Here is a 23,268-nt window from a genome sequence, read left to right on the forward strand (position 1 = left end):
GCTTCTTAGCAGGATGGAGTTTTGATGTACAGTACAGCTGATTCAGATAACCAACTCATCATCAAGTTTAGATTATTTGAATAGCTGCGCGGTGCTAGGGCTAGGGCATAAACCAAAAAAATGTGCACCCCGGGGGGGCCTCCAGGACCGATTTTTGCGAAGCCCTGCTGTAGATGACATAATTGACATGGTAGATATGAAACGTGGGAGTGGACTTCTCTAGGCTGGCCAGTGTTGGGTTTCCCGAAAATGCACGTGACCGCAATGGCTGCTGCTCTCTAAGCCTTGCATCCATTTGCGCGGCTCCGTGAACACCAGTTTCTTTGCAGAAAACTCGCAGAGCTCTTGTCAGACTCACACCGTCTGACGAAGCAGACCGTCCTATACCGGGCCACTCCTCGTCTAAGGACTTCGGAAAAGAAGCACAGGACAAAACATAAACGGCTCGGTTCGGGACTTCCACCAACCAACACGTCGGTAGGAGGAGTCAACAGGTATTGACTGGCTATTTATTTAGGCTACTGACAATGCGGTTGATCGGACGTGTGACAGGTAGACCAGATTCGGTAGAAGCCTCTACACCGACTAAAATCCGTCTGGTAGTCGGTTAGTTCGAGGGTCGGTTGGTCCTTCTGGGGGGTCGGTTGGTCCTTCTGTAGCTCAGTTGGTAGAGCAGTAGAGCAGTTGGTAGAGCATGGTGCTTGTAACGTGCTTGTAACGACAGGGTAGTGGGTTCGATTCCCGGGACCACCCATACGTAGAATGTATGCACACATGACTGTAAGTCGCTTTGGATAAAAGCGTCTGCTAAATGGCATATATTATTATTATTATTATTATTAACGTGGTGCTTCAATCTGTGTCCTGTCACGACTCCGTTTTCCTGTTCTGTTGTGCAGAAATATCACACCGAAGCTTTAGCCAGCCACATCCCGCCATTGTGTAAACTGTTAAAATGTAATTTGTTGCGAGCCTTGATAGTTTTATATAGGCTGCCGCTACAACGTAACAAGCTTTGTCGATGGAATCGTTGCACAGTGTGTGCATGTTCAGCCAACACCTGTCTACAAGGTTTTGTGCAATTTTGTTTCAAAATTGAACGATTTAAAAGCTTGAAAGACATTTTTGAATGTTTAGATGGCACATTTGATGGCCACTCGAAACAGTTCTCAAACAAATTCACTGTCAACGGCTGTCATGGGGTGACGTCCGCTTTTTCTCGGAGTCAGGTAAATGATGTCAGTTAAAAATAAAACAAGGACAGCCCCGACGTCCAGTCACAAATCTCTCACAGATTGATCAGATTTGAAATATTTCCGTGTTGGCGGTGATGTGAGACTGGTCCAACCTACTAGACATCAACCTACTCCATGGTCTGTGAGTTGTGCTGCTTTCGTAACAAAGTGGGAAATGGGAATTTACTACATTGTGAAGTGGTGAATACCAGTTGGATGCATTCATTCACTCATTGATAAGAGCAGGTTGGCTAATGGCCAACAAACTGCATATACCATAAACTAAAAGTACAGCTAGCATGCTTGCAAACTAATTATAGTGTTCAAATACCACATTACCAGATAGCTTTTTATGACTAATGTTTTGTTGCATTTAACTGCAGAAGATGTTATCAAAGTCATTTCCTTAGTAGGTGACGTCAGAGCATGTGAGAGGAGTGAGCGCCCTGGATGATGAGTTTATCACTAGTAATCACCAGTTGGAGGCTTTTCAAGTGGATTTTCCCCAGTCGTATGTGATACATTTCCACTTCCCACTTTGTTACGAATGCAGCATAAAGGGTTTCTTTGTAGTCCTAAACGTGTATGCATATGCACAGCAGTGTTGTAGAATATTGGACCGTTGGCATTCATAATTCTCAGCGCAGCTCAAGCAATTTCTCCACCTGTCAGCACATTCAAATGAATAGAGGAAGTGGAGAGGTGCGCGTTCGGGCTGTGCGTCCACGGTGGATGGAGGTCTCGAGAGACGAGTATCTATGTAACAATGGGACGCTGGACTATCGCGTCTCTGCGTCTGTGGACTATGATTTATGCTTTAGGCTGCCTGATACAGCGTACTTATGTGTCGGGGTAGGTTTTTATCTGCCTTTCAATAAGCATGTCACGATGGGTTGACTTGATAGGTTGACTAGACTATGGGACTTGGCAGTAGTGCACTCTCCTTTCGACCAAAAAATGTGCAGCCCCCCTCCAAACATCTTCCTGCTGCTATGAGACTTGGGCCATTTGACCTTTTTTATATTATCAAATTGAGCCTAATTCTTCTATACTCTCGCTGCGAGTCAATGAATTCTGGGAAGTTACACTGCATGACACAACATTACGTTTGTATGTTAACTACTTGAGTGTGTAAAAGAGCTGACTTTTTGTGTTCATTCAACACTCTTAAGGTACTGAAGGTACTTTTTGGGGTTCCTCATATTGCAACACGGGTGGAATCCTTAAAGGTGCCTCAAGGAACCTTTTCCCTAAATAACTTTTTAAAACGGTTCCTCAAATAACTTTCTAGGGATCGATACCCTGAGCTGACAAGATAAAAAAAATCTACCGTCCTGCCCCTGAACAAGGCAGTTAACACACTGTTCCTAGGCCGTCATTGCAAATAAGCATTTGTTTGTTCTTAAATGACTTGCCTAGTTAAATAAAGGTTAAATGAAATAATACTAAAACTCACAGGCATGTAGAGACACATTGAACAACAGTGTTGTATGTGGTTTCTAGTTTGAGTAATGTGGCTGTTATACAACTGACCTCGCATTACTTTGCTCTTGTCTCCCCTGTCCTTCTCTCTGCAGCAAAAACTTTGCCATTCAACATTTGTTGGTCATTTACCCCCCTCATCAATTCCCAGAACATATTTCTGAATGCAAGGCATAGAGCTTTTCACTGATGCTGCATACTAAATCTAAAAAAGGAAATGGACCCCCATTGCCACTCTCAATCCCATGGAGCTCTCATCCGCAAAGGGATTCCCATCTATTCTTATGGTAGGCGATGGGAGCTTTACACAAAAATGTGTCCGATTTTTAGGGTTACCCAAGTCATATTTCCAACAGTAAGTTAACTGAGTACAGCTTACACAGTATGACTTCTAACTTTGCATTTACCTTTTTTAAATTGGAGGGTGTTTAGTGAGAAGACGGGATTTAGAATGAGTAGAACTAGAGCAGCTGCATACTGTCAAGGGTACATGACAAATGTCATGATGGATTATTGGGACCGAGGTCAGAGGGGCAGACTTAGTCAATTACGTAACTAGCGATTGTCTCATTTATGCTGCTACAAATGTGATGGAATAAACCACGTGAGAGCAAAAGATCCAAGCCAGCACATGGTCTGGATAGGTGCAATCTGGTGTAAAAAAAAAAAAGGTTATTAGTGTGTGAATTAATGTTGAGTAGGAAAATGTCATAATTCTTACATATTTCTTCCCCCGTGTGGTCTCTCAACGAGGAGTACTTCTGAATGAGCGTTGTGCACGCATCCATGTATTTCTGGGTAGTGGAGAGAAGACAAACATACAAGATTACATTTAGACTAGCAATTCTGTTTGGTATACAAATTACATTGATTGATGGTGTTGGTTTATCAAGTACAAGTTGAGTATGTGCCATCAGCTGCGGTGATTATGACAAGACGGTATGGAGGACAGAGACGGGAGAAACAGAACACACGCTAATCACACTGCAACGACATCCTTAAGACTTTGTAGAGGCCAAAATGTTGGTAGATCCATAGTGAGCTTTAAACACAGTCTTGCTTTGGTCTGAATTGGAGAGGACAGAGCACGCCACCCCGATACACCAACATGAAAGACATTAATTAGAGACATAAACATCATGAGTATTCAATGTCAAATGATTCTGAATTGTTTTATTTTATTGTTCTTTTTGTCAAGTTGAACATAACATGCATTGGGTCATCTCTCTCTCTCTCTCTGTGTCTCTTACCTGTTTGTGGAGGTTGACACATTTCTCTATCACACCTCCTGAACTCTCCACCACTTAACTGGACAGGGGCAGGATAAGACGGGCACTAAAGGGAGGAGGATGGAAAGAGCGAAAGTGTATCGTGGGTTTTAATCTTATTTTTGTCAAGTTTTACAACCCAGTATCCTGGGTTGCAAGTTTAACAACCTCGATTGGGTCGTCTATGTGTGTCTTACCTGTTTGGGAGTGTCTCTATCAAAGCAGGCCTCCCTGACACAACAGCCTGAAAGACACACTCCCGTTCAAAAGTTTGGGGGTCACTTAGAAATGTCCTTGTTTTCGATCGTCCTTCAGCTCAGACCTCCACTGCCGTCTCAAAGCCTTGTAGGCAGAGAACACAATACCAATTGAATTAAGGCATGGCCTTGTGATGCAATCCCTTCCAGTTAGGAACACTGTCCTGTGAGTGTTCCAGAGCTGGTGTGGCATCTGCAGCTCAGGGCCGTGTGTGGGTGGATGGGTGGGTGGTATGGATATTTTTTTCCGACGAACACGTAGGCTACAAGTGCACATATTGATGTTCCCGTGTGCATGCATATCTGTGAGTGTGTTTGTTGACGAGTGTATACATAGATTTCTGTCCTGTTTTGCCCGGTTGCTTTAAGGCCTGTGTGTTCAAAAGCTTTTGATCAGTTATTAATTAGGTTTTCGTTGCTTGGTTTCCATATAATGCATCTCGTCTGAATGATAAATAAAGGCCAAGCTTTTGTTTTGTTTGTTACAGAGAGCCCACACGCATTGCTGTCCTGAATATTATAAACTTGGTGATCCAAATTCAAGCCGCATAGCTTCTTGAAAACTGAGTGTGAATCATTTGAGGCTAATTTTAAAAGCTGCGGTGGGAGAAGTACCCAATTGTCATACTTGAGTAAAAGTAAAGATACCTTTTTAATAGAAAATGACTCAAGTAAAAGTGAAAGTCAGCAGGTAAAATACTACTTAAGTAAGTCTGTGTTTAGTGAGTCCGTCAGATCAGATGCCATAGGGATGACCGGGGATTTACTCTTGATAAGTGAGTGAATCGGACAATTTTCCTGACCTGCTAAGCATTCAAAATGTAACGGGTACTTCTAGGTGTCACGGAAAATGTATGGAGTTGGAAAGTAAATTGTTTTCTTGAGGAATGCGTTGGAGTAAAGTGAAAGTTGTCAAAAAAATATAAAATCAAATCACAAATACCCCAGAAAACTACTTGAGTAGTACTGTTTTAGTATTTTTACTTAAGTAGTTTACACCACTGTTTATTAAAAAGGCTTCTCAAAACACGTTGGCTCGACTAATGAGACCACGAAACGAATCAAAATGGCGAATTGTATCAATCATAAAAAAATGATGTAGTACACACAGTATCTTGCAACGAGTAAAGAAATCTATGTATTAGCAAAGGAGAGGAAACAACTAAGTTTTGTATTTGTTCCTACTCTGTGAGTATCCCCAGGTCCCCGTCAATGTAATCTTATTCATTATGATCTAAAGGGGACAACTGATCCTTGAACAGCACTCCTACTCTGTGACCCTTTGTGAATACTGGCCTGATTGATAGATAAAAACATGAGGCACGCTTGTACTTGCACCGTTCTAAATGTGTCCCTGCCTGGCAGCAGAGAGCATCAGCAAGACGCTCTTCTCCTACTGTATGTGTGATGCTGACTGATGAGATGAGACCCAGGTGATGACAGGGACCCGTGTGTGCATGGTGGGGAGGCATGTGTACTCGCAAGAAGACACTGTAGCGCGCGCGCACACCAACCATAGAATATTGTAGGCTACCGATACGTGTGCACATCTACTGTATGCAAAGAAACGTAACGTTGACTCCAAGCTGTACGTAATTGTTTTCCTTGCTAACTTGCTCAAATCCAACTTTACTTGTCACATGCGTCGAATACAACCAGTTTAGATCGTACTGTGAAATGCTTACTTACAAGCCCTTTTAACCAACAGTGCAGTTTTAAGAAAATACCTAAAAAAAAAAGTAAAAGATAAGAATAACAAATAATTTAAAGAGCAGCTGTAAATAACAATAGCAGGGCTCTATACAGGGGGTACCGGTATAGAGTTAATGGGCGGGGCACCGTTGTCGAAGTAATTGAGGCAATATGTACATGTAGAGTGACATTAAAGTGACTATGCATAGATAATAAAAGAGAGTAGCATTGCAAATAGTCTGGGTAGCGATTTGATTATATGTTCAGCAGTCTTATGGCTTAGAGGTAGAAGCTGTTTAGAAGCCTCTTGGACCTAGACTTGGCTCTCCGGTAACGCTTGCCGTGCGGTAAGCAGAGAGAACAGTCTATGACTAGGATGGCTGGAGTCTTGGCCTTCCTCTGACACCGCCTGGTATAGAAGTCCTGGATGGCAGGAAGCTTGGCCCCGGTGATGTACTGGGCCATACGCACTACCCTCTGTAGCGCCTTGGGGGCTTAGGCCGAACAGTTGCCATACCAGGCAGTGATGCAACCCATCAGGAGGCTAGTGAACAGGGAGTACAGGAGGGGACTGAGCACGCACCCCCGAGGGGCCTCCGTGTCGAGGATCAGTGTGGCGGATGTGTTGTTACCTACCTTTACAACCTGGGGGCGGCCTGTCAGGATGTCCAGGATCCAGTTGCACAGGGAGGTGTTTAGTCCCAGGGTCCTTAGCTTAGTGATGACATTTGAGGGCACTATGGTGTTGGATGCTGAGCTGTAGTCAATGAATAGCATTCTTAAATATGTGATCCTTTTGTCCAGGTGTGAAAGGGCAGTGTAGATCTGTTGGAGCGGTATGCAAATTAAATGGGTCTAGGGTTTCTGGGGTAATGGTATTGATGTGAGCCATGACCAGCCTTTCTAAGCATTTTATGGCTACAGAGATTTAGTGCTACGTGTAGTCATTTTAAGCAGGTTACCTTAGTGTTCTTGGGCACAGGGACTATGGTGGTTTGCTTTAAACATGTTGATATGTCAGACAGGGAGAGGTTGAAAATGTCAGTGTAGACACTTGCCAGTTGGTCTGCGCATGCTTTGAGTAAATGTCCTGGTAATCCCTCTGGCCCCACGGCTTTGTGAATGTTGACCTGTTTAAAGGTCTTGCTCACATCGGCTACCATGAGCGTTATCACACAGTCACAGAACAGCTGGTGCTCTCCTGCATGCTTCAGTATTGCTTGCCTCGAAGAAAGAATAAAAGGCATTTAGCTCGTCTGGTAGGCTCGCATTATTGGGAAGCTCGCGTCTGGGTTTCTCTTTGTAGTCAGTAATAGTTTGCAAGCCCTGCCACATCCGCCGATTGTATGAGCCGGTGTAGTAGGATTCAATCTTAATCCTGTATTGACGCTTTGCTTGTTTGATGGTACGTCTGAGTGCATTGTGGGATTTCTCATAAGCGTTCGGGTTAGTGTCCCGCTCCTCGAAAGCGGCAGCTCTAGCCTTTAGCTCGATGCGGATGTTGCCTGTAATCCATGGCTTCTGGTTGTATGTAAGGTCAATGTGGGGACGTCATCGTCGATGCACTTATTGATAAAGCTGATGACTAAGATGGTATACTCCTCAACGCCATTGGATGAATCCCGGAACATATTCCAGTCTGTGTTAGAAAAACAGTCCTGTAGCGTAGCATTCGCGTCATATGACCACTTCCATATCGAGCTGTTACAATCAAAAACTAAAAGCAGGAAGTAAGTAGGAATCAGGAGGATAGAATTACGGTCAGATTTGCCAAATGGAGGGTGGGGGAGAGCTTTGTATGCATCTCTGTCTCTAGAGTAAAGGTGGTCTAGAGTTTCTTTTTCCCCCTCTGGTTTCACATGTGATATACTGTTAAAAAATGTGGTAAAACCGATTTTAAGTTTGCCTGCATTAAAGTCCCCGGCCACTAGGAGTGCCTCTTCTGGATCAGCATTTTCTTTTTCCTTATGGCCTTAGTTGGCTGAGTGCAGTCTTAGTGCCACCATCAGTCAGTGGTGGTCAATAGACTGCTACAAATAATATAGATCGTGTGGTCTACAGCTTATCATAAGGTACTCTACCTCAGGCGAGCAGTAGCTCAAGACTTCTTTAATATTAGACATCGCGCACCAGCTGTTATTGACAAATAGACACACATCCCCTCCCTCGTCTTACCATATGTTGCTTCTCTGTCTTAAATGAAAATATATTTTCTATTTGAGATTCTTCAAAGTAGCCGCCCTTTGCCTTCATGACCTCTTTGCACACTGTTGGCATTCTCTCAACCAGCTTCATCAGGTGACTACCTGGAATGCATTTCAATTAACAGTTAAAAAATGTATTTGAGACAATCAGTTGTGTTGTGACAAGGTAGGGATGTTATACACAAGATAGCCCTAGTTGGTAAAAGACCAAGTCCATATTATGGCAAGAACAGCTCAAATAAGCAAAGAGAAACGACAGTCCAACATTACTTTAAGACATGAAGGTCAGTCAATCTGGAACATTTCAAAAAGGTTGAAGATTTCTTCAAGTGCAGTCGCAAAAACCATCAAGCTCTATGATGAGACCCGCTCTTATGAGGACCGTCACAGGAAAGGAAAACCCAGAGTTACCTCTGCTGCAGAGAATAAATTCATTAGTACCAGCCTCAGAAATTGCAGCCCAAATAAGTTCAAGTAATAGACAAATCTCAACATCAGCTGTTCAGAGGAGACTGCGTGAATAAAGCCTTCATGGTTGAATTTCTGCAAAGAAACAACTACTAAAGGAAGGCTATAAGAAGAAGAGACTTGCTTGGGCCAAGAAACACGAGCAATGGACATTAGACCTGTGGAAATCTGTCCTTTTGAGATTTTTGGTTCCAACCGCCGTGTCTTCGTGAGACAGAGAGTAGGTGAACGGATCTCCGCATTTGTAGTTCCCATTGTGAAGCATGGAGGAGGAGGTGTGATTGTGCTTTGCTGATGACACTGTGATTTATTTAGAATTCAAGGCACACTCAGCCATGCTGGCTACCACAGCATTCTGCAGCGATACACCATCCCATCTGGTTTGCTCTTAGTCCCACTATCATTTGTTTTTCAACAGGACTATGACCCAACCCACCTCCAGGCTGTGGAAGCGCTATTTGACCAAGAAGGAGAGTGATGGAGTGCTGCCTCAGATAACCTGGCCTCCACAATCACCCGACTTTAACCTGATTGAAATGTTTTGGGATGAGTTGGACCGCAGAGTGAAGGAAAAGCAGCCAACAAGTGCTCAGCATATGTGGGAACTCCTTCAAGACTGTTGAAACATAATTCCAGGTGAAACTGGTTGAGAGAATGCCAAGGGTGTTCAAAGCTGTCACCAAGGCTACTTGGGGGAATCTAAATAAATGTGTTCAACACTTTGTTTTGGTTCCTATATGATTCCATGTGTGTTATTTCATTGTTTTGATGTCTTCACTATAAAATAGTGGAAATAAAAACCCTTGAATGAGTAGGTGTGTCCAAACTTTTGACTCGTACTGAATGTGTCATTTAACCTCATAGAAAGCAAAGTGTCATTAGTTTTCAATTGTTACATTATTACCGTTTTAACAACTCATTTCTAATTGACTAACTGGTAAATAGCAGGCTGTTACCCCGGCGTTTGGACATTTCGTCTAGATTCTAGCCTTTTAGATGTTTTACTTATGGCTCCGGGGAGACTTGACCATTTCCATTCGTGACTGCTCTATTGTGGCGCCAGCCTTGTGTTCCCCAATTATGTAAACTGGATCGAAAGGGTCTCTTTTGAGTCTTAGGGTCTCTTTTGAGTCTAGTCAGTTGGCCCAAGGCATTGGGGTTCAGTTTGTGTGGGAACACTCTGTTCGTCTCGTTAACCATGTTTCCATCCAGCGAAGTAAGTCACACCATACAAATTAAAATCACAACAGGTGTGATGGAAAACGGGTAGTTTCGGTAAAATGTTATAAACGCCGACAGATAATTAGTTTGTTTGACATGGTGGGATCTTTTTGTGCCGGTAAAGTTAATTATGTGAGAAATGGTGTTGGAAAACGTCTTTATGCTCAAATGTTGATATAACAACCATCCTATCGACGTTTCCAACACATTGAGGGTCTTATTCTGGTGACAGGATGATTGATGCTTGACTGCCGTTTGATAAATAAAGAATATTCTCGCTCTTATCCATAATAATCTCATCAAGTAGACTAGCCGACATTGTAGCCTATCTGTGAACGATGGAAACACATTGAACTTTTAGAATTGTATTTTTAAGCAAAGAAGCACATTTCGTGTGCACTACGTCATCACGCACTGCATTTTTATCTGCAACAAATCCATTTGGTGGAAACACAACTGATGGGAAAATGCACATTTTCTTTATGCAGATTCTTGTATATTTGCTTGAAGATCTGTCACCAATTGGATGGAATCCTAACTAGTGATCGCTCATCTGCTCTACGTGGTCCACATTTTTGTGAGGTTAACAAATCCACTGCCCCTCATCCAGTCGCATTTCGTTCACCTTTTTGCCTATTTACTTCTGTCAGTTGGCATCTTTTTGTCTTTTAAGCTTCTTGGTCAGTCAGCATCTTTGCCTTTGAGCTTCTTTTGTCAGCCCATTGTGTCCATGTTTTGGGACCAGATGTAGGTGGAGACGTTTCCTGTCACTTGAGACTTCATCGCTTGACAACGGTTTCGGGAGCCAAACAACTCATGAGCCAATATCAACTTCATCATCAATTGTCTTCAGATTTTTTTGTTCCCGGGACATGCAAAAACTTGAGTAGTTGGCATCTTACTTGATTGTCTTCAAGTCCATATGGAAAAACAGAGGCATGAAAACGGTGGCAAAAATCGAATATAAATTGTGATGACTTGCTGCAAATAAAAATAGGAAGTGAACAACAGGAAATATATGTGGGTGTTATGAACTAATGCCTGTGGTCGATGCCAAAAAAACATAGGGCACACTTTGTGCCAATAGCATGGGCGTGACAGTAGGTGACGAGCTGGACTCACAGTAACGTAGGTATCTACCTGTTCCTTTTTCAAATAACTTTACATCTCCCAGTGTTTAGGATTTAACAAACCTAATTTGTAGAATGGACTTCACAAAAGAACCCCAACTCTATACTGTAGGTCTATTTGCACATTATACAACGGTTGGGACTAATCCAGGCAAAATTGTGTCTCATTAGCTCATTGTTATGGATGTCATCCAAATAAATGTCACGAGAAAACAGCTTGAACAAATGCAGCTACTGTTGTTATTCTGTCTGCACTGTTTGCCGTGACTGTAAATTAGCCCTGGTTGGCTAGCTAGCAAGCAAGGGATAAGAACGTTGCCAGCCAGTATGGCAATGGAACATTTAGAACGAACGACCAGGTCGCATCCATAGATACAGAACAAGAAGACTGAACGACTGGGTTGCATCTATGGCAGCCAAACGAATAGAACGAACCACCAGCCGGCTTGGGTAGCAACCCTAGATTTGTTTCGGAACTATATCTGTGGAAGGATGAAATAGTATTAATACCTTCATCAAAACAACGTTTTTAAAGAAAATATGTCAATCATTATTTGAATATGTTGGTAACCCGTTGTATAAAAGTGATAGTACCCTCGAAGCCGGTGTTTGGAGGATATATTGGCATGGTTTGCCAATACACCGGCTTTTCGGGCATGGTCACTTAATTGTCAAAACTATCAAACATCTATTGGACATTCTATCTTATGTGAGACAAGAAGTATTCATACCCCTAGACTTATTCCACATTTTGTGTTAAAGCCTAAATTCAAAATTATCACCCCTTTTTAAAATAGTAAATGTTTTCTCCCCAATTTTGTGGTATCCAATTGGTGGTTGCAGTCTTGTCTCATCGATACAACTCCCGTACGGACTCTAGAGAGAGAGGCGAAGGTCGAGAGCCGTGCGTCCCCCGAAACATGACCCAACCAAGCCACACTGCTTCTTGACACAATGCCCGCTTAACCCGGAAGCCAGCCGCACCAATGTGTCTGTGGAAACACCGTACACCTGGCGACCGTGTCAGCGTGCATGCGCCTGGCCCACCACAGGAGTCGCTAGAGCGCGATGAGACAAGGACATCCCTGCTGGCCAAACCCTCCCCTAACCCTGACGATGCTGTGCCAATTGTGCGCCGCCCCATTGGTCTCCCGGTCGGCTGCGACAGAGCCTGGACTCGAACCAGGATCTCTAGTGGCACAGCTAGCTAGCACTGTGATGCAGTGATTTAGACAACTGCGTCACTCGAGAGGCCTTTTTCTCACCCATTTACACACAGTACTCTATAATGAAAGTGAAAAAATGTTTTTAGACAGTTTTGCAAATTTATTGAAAATGAAATGCAGAAATATCTAATTCACATAAGTATTCACACTCCTGTGTCAATACTTTGTAGAAGCACCTTTGGCAGAAATTACAGCTGTGAGTCTTTCTGGGTAAGTCTAAGAGCTTTCCACACCTGGATTTTGCAACATCTGACAAGTATTCTTCAACCTCTGTCAAATTGGTTGATGATCATTGTCAGACCATTTTCAGGTCTTGCCATAGATTTTCAAGTAGATTTAAGTCAAAACTGTGACTCGCCTACTCAGGAACATTCATTGTCTTCTTGGTAAGCAATTCCAGTGGAGATTTGGCATTGTGTTTTAGTTCATTGTCCTGCTGAAAGGTAAATTCCTATCCCAGTGTCTTTTGGAAAGCATACCCATAACATCATGCAGCCACCACTATGCTTGAACATTTTGAAGAGTGGTACTCAGTAATGTATTGGATTTGCTCCAAACATAACACTTTGTATTCAGGACTAAAAGTGAATTGCTTTGCCACATTTTTTGCAGTATTACTTTAGTGCCTTGTTGCAAACATTATGTATGGTTTAGAATATTTATATTCTGTACAGGCTTACTTATTTTCACTCTGTCAATTAGGCTAACATTTTGTGAAGTAACAATGTTGTTGATCCATCCTCAGTTTTCTCCTGTCACAGCCATTCAACTCTGTAACTGTTTTAAAGTCACCATTGGCCTCATGGTGAAATCCCTGAGTGGTTTTCCATCCTCTCCGGCAACTGAGTTAGGAAGGACGCCTGTATCTTTGTAGTGACTGGGTGCATTGCTACACCATCCAAAGTGTAATGAATAACTTCACCATGCTCAAAGGGATATTCAATATAGGCTTTTTTTTAAATATTTCTTTTTACTTTGACCCATCTACCTAGAAGGTGCCCTTCGTTGTGAGGCGTTGGAAAACCTCTCTGGTCTTTGGTTGAATCCGTGTTTAAAATTCACTGCTCGACTGGGGGACCTTACAGACAGTTGTATGTGTGGGGTACAGAGATGAGGTAGTCATTCAAAAATCATGTTAAAAACAATTATTGCACATATTGCGACTTGTTAAAGCACATTTGTACTCCCGAATGTATTTAAGCATGCCATAACAAAGGGCTTGAATACCTATTGACCCCAGACATTTCAGCTCTTCATTTTTTTTATTAATTTGTAATAATGTCTAGAAACATAATTCCACTTTTAACATTATGGGTTATTTTGAAATGAGGCTTTTACTACAATGTGTACAATGTCAAGGGGTGTCAATAGTTTCTGAAGGCACTGTAGCTCACACGACACTTTGGAGTACTCCACAGTGTTCAATACCGGCGGAGGTATTTGCAATTGAAGCCTTGCAGGCCTGGCTAAATTGCATGTGAAATAGAACAGCGTGTCCATTCTCCACAGTCCATTACTATGGAACTAATGTCTCAGCCTGCTCACATACATGCGTACTAACGGGCAGGCGGAGCGGTGCAGGACAGGCTCCTGGGAGCTGCAGTGCGAGACAGATGGGCTGCAGTAAATTAAACAAGCCATCTCCTCCTCTCGCTCTCTTCGTCCTCCTCTCCGTGACGGAGCGGGGGGCGCTGGGAGAGTTCTCGTCATTATTTAACGGCGCTGTTAGTGGTGTCTTTTGTGCCTGCTGGTGGGCGTGTAATGGATGTGTGTGTGTGTGTGTGTGTGTGTGTGTGTGTGTGTGTGTGCAGTAGATGTTTGGTTTTAATGCATGTGTCCTTGGTGTTAGTGTGTTTGTACGCCATTGTACTTAGTCAATGTGGCTTGAAGGAGACCGGAAAGTGTGTGTGTGGTGTAAATCTTTCCTCTTCAGGAGTCACATGCTCACGTTAATGGTGTTTATTTCGATTTTTTTTTTTTTAAATGTTACCCCCTTTTTTTCTCCCCAATTTCGTGGTATCTAATTGCTAGTTAGTCTTGTCTCATCGCTGCAACTCTCGTACGGACCTGGGAGAGGCGAAGGTCGAGAGCCCTGCGTCCTCCGAAACACAACCCAGCCAAGCCGCACTGCTTCTTGACACAATGCCCACTTGTCAGAGGGAACACCGTACACCTGGCGACTGTGTCAGCGTGCAATGCGCCTGGCCCGCCACAGGAGTCTCTAGTGCGCGATGGGACAAGGACATCCCTGCTGGCCAAACCCTCCCCTAACCCGGACGGCGCTGGTCCAATTGTGCTTCGCCCCACGGGCCTCCCGGTTGCGGCCGGCTGCACCAGAGCCTGGACTCGAACCCAGGATCTCTAGTGGCACAGCTAGCACGTAGACCACTGCGCCGCTCGGGGGGGCCCTGCATTAATGATATTGAGGTAGATCTGGGATACATGGAGTGTTATGAAGATTCAAATTAAAAAGCTTGCTCTAATTTAGCGTACAATCACGTGTACACACACACACACACGTTTTACTCATCGCCCCGTCTACTGTTGGGACCAGTTTATCACGTTCGCTCCATGGTCTACAGCCGTATGTGCCGAGTTCAACTTTGATGGCATCGTTAATCTATGCGATCCCAATGCTGGCTAAAGACACAGGGCCGTCCCAGATTAAAGCAGCACGGGGAGCGGAGAGGAGTGGGAGATTAACAAGTCTATGAGAGGGATGGGAGAAGGAAGAGACTGAAGGTAACACACACGAAGAAAGACATTGAGAGACTTTCTCTATCTCTCGCTCGCTCGCTCGCTCGCTCTCTCTCATATTTAGTGGTGCTAAGGCCTGCTGTATCGAAGATCCATTCCCCCTGGACACTTTTCAATGCCTGCTGGAACACAGACAGCTGTGAGAAACCCACTACCATGATCCTATTCAGACGAGAGAGAGACAGAGAGGGAGGGGGGGGGGGGCAAGCGTTTGTTTGTCTTATCTCAAATGATTTCTGATTTAAGATCTGAAGTATTGAGTTGTGTAGTTCCAGGGTGTAGTGTGTGAATCAGCCTGACTAACCGGTGTCTGTATGTAGCCTCGCTACCATATACAGCCTCGCAACTGTTTTTCACTGTCTTTATGCTGTTGTTTTTATTTCTTTACTTCCCTATTGTTCACCTAATACCTTTTTTGCACTGTTGGTTAGAGCCTGTAAGTAAGCATTTCACTGTAAGGTGACTCTACCTGTTGTAGTCCACGCACATGACAAATAAACTTTGATTTGAATCTGTACTTTACTGGAGATCTTTACTGTTTTGAATGAGTTTGTGTTGACGTGCGTGTTTGAGGGTACAGACTACAGTACGTGTGTGTGAGCACACCGGTGTGATTTACTTCTTTGTTTAACAATGTCCTCAAAGGTGTGTATGTACAGTACGACGAGTACATACAATGTGAGTAGGGTAGCCATCACCATTTTTAGGCTAAGTACAAAGGTTTACATTGTGTGTGTGTGTGCGTGGGTAGGTGTGCGCACGCCGCATACTCATCTCTGTGTGTGTTTCTGAGGGTCGACTGCAGCCAGGAACATACCGAGGCCACTTTTTAAAGGGACAAATCTTCAGGGTGGCTTCTCAGTGCGCCGCCTCGTCCTTCTCATCTCCGCCCCGTGTCTCTGAACAGGGACACGGTGTTGCGTTCAAAGGCTCCTCCACTTGTTCAACCTGGTCGTGAAAGCCTGGTTACTGCGTGTACATTTCCACCCTATAGTGACACCGGTGGCCTCAAACCTTCCAACGTGATTTACCTTTCGGGAATTATGGCGTACAGCGTTTCTAACTTCTAACCCACCGGGGACGGTGTTTTACCCGCACAACACAAAAATTATAACTTTGTCGTTTTGAAAGGGATTAATTAAATGCTTTATAGGTGTCATTCCTTTCCTAGGAATAGGCTATAGGCTCGTTCTTTTTGAAGGTCTTGTCATTATTGGAATGGTTATCCATTTTAGTCTGACTGCAGCAGGTTCGGTCTCTCTCACGTCTCATTCGTTTAGCTCGGAAGCCATGACACAATGTCGGAAAAATCGATGGCAGTCTGTAAAATGATACACTGAAGAGATTCTTAATTCCATCAGCACTGTTCCATTTAAAATCCTGGATGATAATAAGAAGTACATTTTTTTGACTCGCCTCAACCCTTCACTCTAACCCTGTGTTCCTATCCTCTTAATGAGATGCAATTTCTGCCGTCAAATCAACCAGTCTGTAATATTCATCCTTTTTGCCGAGTCACCCGTCGTGATCTACCTCCCTTCCCCTTTAAGCACCCACCTTCAGACAGGTCGCAGCGAGAGGAGAGTCTTAACCACACTCGTAAAGCGCTGCTTTATTATTGTGATTGGCAGGTGTTTAAACGGCTTGATGTGATCCAGACCTGAGTACTTAAAGTGAGCGTTGCCTGCGGGACACAGTTTTTCCACACAGCCATCCCAGGGCTCATCCCTCACTCATTAGCGCCTGGCATACAGTACTACTGTGTGTATGTGCTGGCAGCTTTCGTTGAAGGCGTGCGTGCTACTGATTGTTAGCGCTTGAAATCGCAGCTTCCTGTGATGAAGTTGAAGCTGCACACCGTGGTCGTGCATGGGCGCTTATTCACGCGGGAAATCTACATTGTAGAAGGGCAATTCTACGGCAACGCTTTGACTCAGTTTTTCACCTTTTTTAAATTGAATGCCAAAACAAAAACTATATCGATGTAAAAATCGACCAGAACATACAAATCTATACACAAGGCCTACTTTGAAGAATTTCAACGGGAAAATGTACAAAAAACTAATTTGGTTGAAGAACTGTGCAACTGCAAACTTTGGTAACTTTGGTGTACTCTACTGAGTATTGTACTCTACTCACTGTACTGTATTCAGTACTAATGTGATCTACTTTGCTCTACTCAGTTTACAGTGCTGTACTGTACTCTACTGTTCTCTACAAACTGTGCTATTTAAACTTGTAAAACACACGTCTATGATAGGTTCATATTTGCTCCAGTCCGGTCCGTCTGGTCGTTAACATCAAGGCCAAATTTCAACTACTTTTCAACATCTGCGGACATCTGGTGTCAGTCGGTGCTCAGTGGGTGCTGGTTAAAGTGAATGGAAGGTGAAGGGGCTTATGGGTACGTATCAGTAAGAGCTGGGAGAGGTGACATTAAGTGGAGAGAGAGCGGGGTTGTCCAGACTGACTCTTTTAACCATTAGGAAGCTGCTGACGGGAGGCTCATAATCACGTCCGGAACGGCGCAAATGGAATGGCATCAAACACCAGGAAACCATGTACTTTCAAAAACAAGGACATTTCTAAGTGACCCCCAATTTTTTAAACTTGTACTGTGTGTATATATTTAATGTTTTTTTTTTTATAATTCTTTTTTTATTTTTATCCATGTGACCTCTGCCCTGTTGCGTCACTAGTACTGTGTTTTGGGTCAATTCACAGGAAGTAGGTTTTATGGGAAACTATGAGACCTAGAGAGTAATCTGCTGTCTAAGCGTGGGAGGGGATAGAGAGGAAATGGGTTGGTTATAGGATAGGGCATTGGAATGGTCTGATAAGTACTTCAAACTCCAGAACAGATAATGGACGAGATGCTGTTTTGTCAGACTTTTTGAGGCTCAAAGCGGCAATCCTGAATGGCGAAACGGCTACGTCCATTTGCGATGGATGTTACAAAAAGTTAAGGAAAAACAACGCACTGTTTTCCTCTCCGATATACGTGCGTTAGAGCACAATACGTGTTATCGTTTTTTACATTTTTTCCCCCCATGTTGCATGGCGCTCCTCTGCTCGGCTAACAGCGTTGGTGGGGTGGCCATGACGCTCTTTCCCGCTACTGCGGATCTCGCCTTTTTAATAAAGGAATCACAATTCCAAGGATTCAAATCCCTCTTCATATGGTTTTAAACTCCCTATTTGGAGCTGTTCCTGGGACCACCTTTTGTGTCTTTAAACTCTTCTAGCCCAGCCTAGAACTAAGAAAAGAAATGTTGATCCTCGTACCTCATGAGCTTCGGGTTAAAGTTGGACTTCCCAAGCCTGCATGGGAATAGATTTGCAAAGTCGTTGTTGTCGTCATCATCATCACCTAGCAACGGAGTAGAGAGAGGAATGCCCTCGGTGGGCGAGTTCTCCAACAGGTGGCTGAGGGGGGCGGGAGGACGATTTATGATTCCCCTCGACAACTAAAGATGAAGGGTACAATAGTTCTCCCCCCTTCCTCACCCATCTCCTCCCAAGCCTCACCAGCCCTGGGGGAAGAGAGTCATTAGGGATATTATCATGACAATGGGGAGGACGGGGAGAAGAGCCATAGATGGAGGGAGTTTGACAAACTATCCACAATGATGGCACCAAATATTTCTTAATAATAACAGTGAATTTTGCATTCTAACTAAAAAAAAATGTATTTGTTTTGGAGCTTTTGGCGCCAACATAGTCTTTGCATAGTGTCCATGGAGCAATGTCATAGTGCAACCACAAACAGAAGTATTTTATCACCGTGTTATGGGTGTACATGTTTATCTGTGTGTCAGATGCTTTTGAGGAATCTTTGCTGACTCTTGTAGTGTCGTCCTGTTTGCCTTGGCTGCAGGCTGCAGTCTTCTGCTGCAGGCTGCAGTCTTCTGCTGCCGTTTCTGTGCTCAGTCCCTGTTGTCATTCCAACTGGAGGAGCCTGGCCTCACGTGCACCCGTCAACATGGCATGCGTGCCACGCTGACTGGCGCCGTCAAGGGTAGCGTGTACCATTTGAGCGCTGCAGCTTCCACTGATATGAGGGAGTAACTAAGGACTCCTGAAGTGTGTGTGTGTGTGTGTGTGTGTGTGTGTGTGTGTGTGTGTGTGTGTGTGTGTGTGTGTGTGTGTGTGTGTGTGTGTGTGTGTGTGTGTGTGTGTGTGTGTGTGTGTGTGTGTGTGTAATGTGTGGGTCACAGAGCTAGAGGGCTTGAGGTTGCCTGTTCAAGTTGGTGTGCATATTTCTTGCTGTGCCACTCTCCTGTCTGATGTGTTATTAATGCAAGTCTGAGTGTATGGTTGTATGCATGTCTGAGTGTATGGAATGTGTGTTTAGTATGCATGCTTGATTGTGTCTCCCTCTGCATTACAGACTGTGTGTGTGTGTGTGTGTGTGTGTGTGTGTGTGTGTGTGTGTGTGTGTGTGTGTGTGTGTGTGTGCTCATGTACACTCGACTTGTGACTCGTATCCCACAGGGGATGCCTGATTTCCAGACGCAGGCCAGGGCCTGTATTCGCGCCTGACTACATCGCCCGCAGTACTCCGCCTCATTACCCGTACGGCCAGGCAGAGACGAATACAGCCACATAGCCAACGTGGGCTCAGCCACATAGCCAACATGGGCTCCTTCCCTTTCAAAGTCCTCAGTTGACTCACCTCGTCTCGCTGCTCTTTCATCAAATCCATTTCCTCATGTCCTGTCACATCTCTATGGACTCATGTGACTCCCACATACCAAAGAACATCACCGAAGGGAGATTGGGTGGGGGGTGATAAGTTTCTCTTCTCCTCACGTGTCCTCCTCTCCTCCCTCTCATTGCATTTCTATGTCTAATGGCACTCTCTCTGTACATCCAATCCTGGGCAACGTTCTGCCCGATGCTGTAGGTGGGTGAGCGACTCAATGAGAGCGAGGGTCGGCTTGGGTCACATGAGCCCAGCCCACTGACTGCACTTCCAGTCATTGTCAACATGCTCAGTGCTCTATCTTTAGCTCGGGGTGGAGATGAGTGAGAGGATCCATTGGGTTCTCCTTCTCACGGGAGTCCAGCCAAGCGAAACCCATCTATAACCCATCTACCTCGAATGGCACTTAGTACATACAGTCCACTGTGCTGTACTTGTGGAAGACGTTGGCTTGCATACACGATGAGTTTGAGGGTCTGCCCGGGGTTATTTTCTTCACCTATCCCCAGCCAAGAGGAAGGAGAATGTAGCAGCAGAGGTCCTTAAAGGACCGGAGACGCAGGATATCCTCGGAGGCGGAGCTGCCGGCAGTGGTGACAGGAAGTCCCATGAGCTGAAGAGGCCTCTGGGAGTGTTCTGTTCTGAGGGACAATATCTTAGGAACTCCGCTGGGTCGGGCGATCCTCTCCCCTCTTTGTTTAAACAGGGACTTCCCCAGTCAGACACTCAGGAAAGGAGAGGCTTCCCCCTCCCTCAGCAGGACCATCCCAGCCCTAGCATACAGCTAAGATGACTTTTAGCTCATCTAGTGCCACTTTTTGTAATATCTTTCATTAATTAGCCATTACAGTACAAGAGTCTTGTAAACAAAAAGTTTATTAGAATGTGTTTACCTCTTCTGAGCCTTCGCTCCTCTCTACTCGGCTGGAGTACAGCCCCGATTGATGACTTAAGTAGCCAGACACACACACACACACACACACAGTCACTGCCACCCCAGAAAGGGTTACACAGCAAAGTGATTCCACAACAACTGGTTCTCAGGGAACAAAAAAAAAACTTCCTGGAGGTCAGAGTGAAGGTGACCCGGCTGTGACAATTTCCTCTCTGAGCTGAGGAAGGCCTAATTACCAGGCACACGTTTAGAGTTATGGACGTCATAGGGGGCAACTGGGTACACACACACACACACACACATGCATGAACAAATATTTTGGCTACTACTTTGTTTTGGCTCTCTGTTCAGCGCCTGTCAGGAAAGGTGGAGCAGAGGAGGTTCTCAACAGTGGAGGATGCCATTTTATAAACACACAAATGTGTGTGTTGTGGGGGTTCACTCTGAGAAAATCATTCACAGCATTCTTTGATGTGTGTTGTGTTACTGAGACTCTCTCTCTCTCTCACACGCACACACACTGACTCACTCACACACATATTTATTGGCAGCTAGCGAACTAGATAATAAACAATTACAAATGAACACTTAACATTCTACTCACAAAAATTCCAAAAGAATAAAGGCATTACAAATGTCATGTGCAAATAGTTAAAGTGCTAAAGTTAACCCCCTTTCCTCTGTCTACCGTTTTGGCCACCCTCTTCGACCTCTTCTCCCCCTCTCTTACTTAGCTCTGCCATTTTGTGTCGACCCCACAGTAGGTCTAACGGTGGCAGCGCGATCCTATTGTCCAGTGTGACCGTTTCGAGTATTGTGTCAAGTATACCTTTTCAGCACACCCTTTCGCATGCAGCTGTTGTGTCATGTCAAGGTACAGTACTTAGCAGATACTCCGAGCTCTATAACAAACATTTATTCAAGTTTTGTGAACCACATTCTTGAATCGCAATGTTTTTTTTTTTTGGCACCTACTCTGCACCTGATCTGCTATTGGCCTCGGAAGGGTTGGATTAAGACCGTAGAGAACACGGCGAGAGGAACATCAAGTACTGATGGACACGGCAACGACTGCTGTTTCAGTGGCTCTTTTTGTTGTTGTCATGTCTGCTTGTGTGTTTTATTTCGGTGTGTTGGAGTTGTGTGCGTTTTTTGAATTGCGATTGTCTACCTTTTTTTTGTGTGCTTTGTGTACTTGTGTCCTTGGTTACATTTGCGATGCATTTGGATAACTTGATGAATAGAAGATACTGTCCGTGTGTGACAGTTGATACAGTAGTAGGTATTCTGGGTCGTTAGCCTGCTTTAGCAACGATTTCCTAATTTGACATCTAATTACGTTTTGTGTCATTACACACACACACACACACACACACACACACTGGTTGGGTAAATACTAGACTTTCTGGTCAGTCAGCCTTTGTCGTAATCCGTTGTGGGAGAGGGGCTCAGAGAGCAGAAAAGCTGGGAAACTCCTCAGACACACATGCTCACACACACACACACACACCAGGCAGATCACTAGAAGTAGACTTCGTTTTCGGACGTTTGAAAAGGTCCTGAAAACGTTCTCGTTGGTTTCAAAAAAAAAAAAAAAACTTGCCCAGCACTGGCGTGAACTCATGATGCTCGGAGGCGAAGCGTGCTGCTTAGACCACTGACCAGCAGCAGTTCACAATGCTCCAGCAAGCCAGGAGAATACCTGATGGAAACAGCACATTCTTTTATTACCTAGTTTTAAGCCTTCCTCGTAACCTTAACCACTCGGGAACTAATACCTAAACTTAACCCGTTGAGTTGTGTCTGTTTGAGCCCTTGTACCCAGGTGGAAATAACTGCGTAGCCACGCAGAATTATTCTCTCAGAAATACATTCATCCATAATAGGTCAAATTGTGAAGTGAAACTATGAGATCTTGGTGCAGGCCGCGCACACACCCCTCGCTCCACTTTCACCGAAGTGTGGAAAATCCAAGTTGGTGCCCAGCTTGGCTAGTTACCTTGGTGGAGAGGTGATTTGAATCAGTGCGACCACTAGACGACGAAGAGGAGAAGGAAGGGGCTGCATGGTGTGTGTGGTCTGTTACAGCCTGGAGAGGACAGAGGACTCTGGTTTGGTTCAATAAACAGTCCTCCCCTGATCTGCTTTGTCCCCCTTGCCCCAGAGATTACACACACTGTTGAATTAGTGACACATCCTTCTGGAGAACACTTGACCACAATTTGGTGGTGTGTGTGATTGGTCAGTTGTATTTGTTTTGGATTGTGCATCTGTGTTTGTCCTTCCGTCTGAATGTGCATAGTTGCGTGTGCGCGTGCCTGCGACTGTGTGCCTAGCACATCAACGTCCCCCCACTACTCCTTGAAAGCAGTGGGGTTATCTTGTGACCGCGAGCACAGCTTGCAGTGTGCGCTCGACATTCTCTGCCGTGGTTTTCAGGCATGATGCAAATGCAGCTGCTGTAGCAACATCTGCCCATCAGACCTGGCTTGTAATCAGTCCTGTCTGCCAGCCGTGCTGCAGATAGGTTAGATAACGATCAGTTAGTGAGGCGCCTTTCCAGCGCTGACAATCACTGACACACACATACTACTGCCATCCTCTCACACTTCCTTTTTTTTGGTCTAGTTTCTGGGGTGACTTGGGGTCAGAGTGGGTGGGCCTGGATCCTGGATCTTCCCAGTCCTACACCCTCCTCAGTCCTCGTCGAACTGACGACATATTCCAA

At 44.6% G+C, this 23,268-nt stretch overlaps 1 protein-coding gene across 1 annotated transcript in view; it reads left to right on the forward strand.

The window, feature by feature from the left end:
• The first annotated feature begins 219 nt into the window (after positions 1 to 219).
• The window catches only part of LOC118365176 (retinoic acid receptor alpha), a 191,610-nt gene continuing 168,561 nt past the window's right edge, over positions 220 to 23,268 (forward strand). Inside the window, exon 1 of the mRNA XM_052490711.1 lies at positions 220 to 494. The gene's annotated coding sequence lies outside the window, so the exon portion shown is untranslated. The remainder of the gene's footprint in view (positions 495 to 23,268) is intronic.

The sequence above is a fragment of the Oncorhynchus keta genome, chromosome 32 (assembly GCF_023373465.1).
Source record: "Oncorhynchus keta strain PuntledgeMale-10-30-2019 chromosome 32, Oket_V2, whole genome shotgun sequence".
Taxonomy (NCBI): domain Eukaryota; kingdom Metazoa; phylum Chordata; class Actinopteri; order Salmoniformes; family Salmonidae; genus Oncorhynchus; species Oncorhynchus keta.